This window comes from Benincasa hispida, chromosome 3 (assembly GCF_027475165.1).
Source record: "Benincasa hispida cultivar pf3 chromosome 3, pf3_genome.v1.1, whole genome shotgun sequence".
In the NCBI taxonomy this organism is placed as follows: domain Eukaryota; kingdom Viridiplantae; phylum Streptophyta; class Magnoliopsida; order Cucurbitales; family Cucurbitaceae; genus Benincasa; species Benincasa hispida.
In genome coordinates, this window is record NC_143480.1 from 2736972 (window position 1) to 2740040 (window position 3069).

The 3069-nt window shown below is 26.0% G+C and overlaps 1 non-coding gene across 1 annotated transcript; it reads right to left on the reverse strand.

Moving 5' to 3' along the window:
* Positions 1-1375: 1375 nt before the first annotated feature.
* TRNAK-CUU (transfer RNA lysine (anticodon CUU)) lies at positions 1376-1448 on the reverse strand. The gene has a single exon. It is a non-coding gene; the product is annotated as a tRNA-Lys (tRNA).
* Between the last annotated feature and the right edge of the window lie 1621 nt (positions 1449-3069).

Below are 3069 nucleotides of genomic sequence, written 5' to 3' on the forward strand. Positions count from 1 at the left end.
TGTACATTTAGTAAAAATCGATTGATTATTTTATGCTTTATTATTTTTTTTTTCAGCTGATCAATGAGAGTGATTAATAATTCTAACCGCCTAAAAAACAATATTAGTAAGGCTATACCACTTACGAAATAATTCAAAATATTTAGTTTATATTTAAATCTTACTTGATTTTAGTACAACAATTAGAGACCAAATCTTGAAGAATGTCATGTCGAATGTCAATATGACTTTGACAAATATTTAGGGGGCATTTGGGGCAAGCACTATCTGAAGACTGTAATAACCACCTTTTGCTACCGTAAATACTATTTTGTAGTCCTCAATTAGCTACAATAAACATTATTTCAAAATTTCTATTTGCTACAACATTTACTATTTGCTACAGTTACTATTTCACATTCATTATTTATTTTATTCTTTGCAACATTGTTTACTATTTCCTTTTCAAACTCAAATAGTTCTCATCTCAAACACATACTATTATACAAACTATTATAACCCAATTATAATAACCTAGGACTATAATAATTAACTCCCTGCCCCAAACACCCCCTTAAATACTATTTTAATTTGGTTGAAGTTGAACTCACAAAATGTTTATATATATAAAACACATTTTAGTCCATAGCTAAAGATTTTAGCTCATATACTCTAAATTGTATAGGGGTAATTTAGGGTTTATTTGGATTGACTAGTGAAAAATGTTTTTTAAAAAAGTTATTTTTTTATTTAAACTCTTTTGATAAAAAACTGTTTAAAATAAACTTTGAAAGTGTTTCAAAAGCTATTTTACGTCGTTGTGAAATACTTTATTTTTTTTCCAAAATGACTTATTTTTCAAAATTAAATACTTAAAAAATTAGACCAAATACAAACTATTTTGCATGGTTGTGAAACACTTTATTTTTTTTCCCAAAATGACTTATTTTTCAAAATTATATACTTCAAAAATTAAACCAAGCACACCTTTAATCCATCATAAAAATTCCATCAAAATTAAATGTTAATGTTTATTTCGTTTTTTTAGTTATAAATAAATTTGATTCGTAATAAGTCTATCTATCTACACATATAAGAAATCTCATTAAATTTTAACCAGTTTTTTTTTAACCATAAAAATGTTACAAAATAAAGTTTCAATTCTAAATTTGTTATCTTCCTGAGAGAATTTCTTATTGGTAACTTAACTTTTCTTTTCTCAACAATATGTGGTGGAGAAAATCAAAATACTTTTTGAAGCAATGAATATTGATACAAAAATACTCTAAAAATATCCGCTAGCTAAATAGAAGGTGACTGATTGAATAATTAATTATCACTTCCATCATCAGCTTTTTAATTCGAAAATAAAATTAGAATTTAAAGAATAATAAATCGCCCACCGTGGGGTTCGAACCCACGACCACAAGGTTAAGAGCCTTGCGCTCTACCGACTGAGCTAGACGGGCAACTTATCATAAAAATCAAATTATTTAATTTGACAAAATGTAATAGACTCTTCTGCATGGATAGTTTCAGAAACTAACTTTGAAATGTCAAAATAAGTATTTAGGCCTAATTTGAGGTTTGGTATAGCCCTTAAAATAACTAGTTTATTACTATGTATGTGTGCTATAAATTTATTCATGTTTTATTGTAGATTTTTAAAAATAAAATAAATAAAAGAAACTATTTACACAAAATAACAAAATTTTAATCTTTTTTTTAGAGGCTGATGGAAATATATCAATGTCTATAAGTGATAAAAGCTGATAGAAGTCTATCACCGATAGAGATAGAAGTCTATCAATGTCTATCAATCTTCATTTTTTTTTTGCAATTTCTGTAAATAGTTTGACATATTTTTTATATGTGAAAATTTCTCTATTTTCTTTATAAAAAATCGATATCTAATTTCATTATATACGTATTGATATTATTGATGTTTACGTTGTTTCTTATCTTTTGCATATGGTTATTAACATTTGGCTTTCCATACTTTTAGCACATTAGTATCACAATCTCAGAAATAAAATAGAATATAATTATATACTTAAGAAATAATGAGTAATATATTAGAGAAAATTAGAACTTTAATTTTGACACAGGAAAGTTATATAATTTTACGTTCCTTTGCAACGAATTTTTAAAATATATATTTAGTGTTTAGAAAAGATAAAAGTTTGATTTTATTTCACAATAATTGATGTGCATAAGTTTTGTGCATTGAATCTATTATTTTGTGATTTTGTTAATAAAACATTTTGTTGGGAAATATGTTATTTAAATATTATTTTTTGTTTCAAATATTATTTAAATAAATAAATAAATAAAAAAGTGATGGTGCTAGGGTGATTAATGAACTCGATTCATTTTTTTAGAATCAAAGTATGTATGCTGTATTTATATTATATAAACTATACATTATTACAAAATATATTAACATAGAAAATATTCAGAAATAAATTAATAATATTTTAGAATTAATCTAATATTTAGTGGATAATTACCATACCACTAGTTTTATGGTTTATAAATATAGTATCAAGCACATTTAAAATAATTATTTAAATTAGAATTTTTTTTCCGAATAAAAAGGACTTTTATTAAGGCCTCAATGGGCTAAAATAAGAAGGTACATATTCTTCAGCTAGATGAATGAGATGAGGGGGAAAGAAATCCACCCAAACTCCTCATCAGACTTTTCTTTAGGACACTTAGCAATGGAATCAACAATAAGATAACATTTACTAGGAACATGAATGAAAGTAATACATGTAGGGATCGAGTCTCGAGCGAAAACGTGTGAATGTCTTGCATCTCGAAAATCAATTTTTGAATAAACAAAAACAGTGTAAAAAAACAAAATATATGAAATAACATGGTTTGGAGAAGGGAAAATAAGAAAGAACCATTCTTACCTTTGAAAAATTTCGAGCTCCACGAAAAATCCTCTTGATCTTGGCATGAACTTCTTCTAAATCGAACTTGAACCCGACCACGAGAATAACCTTTTTATTCTCAAGGATTCCAATAGAAGGATAGGTGGTATCCAACTAATCGGAAGAGCAAAAGGTAGAGAGATTTCTC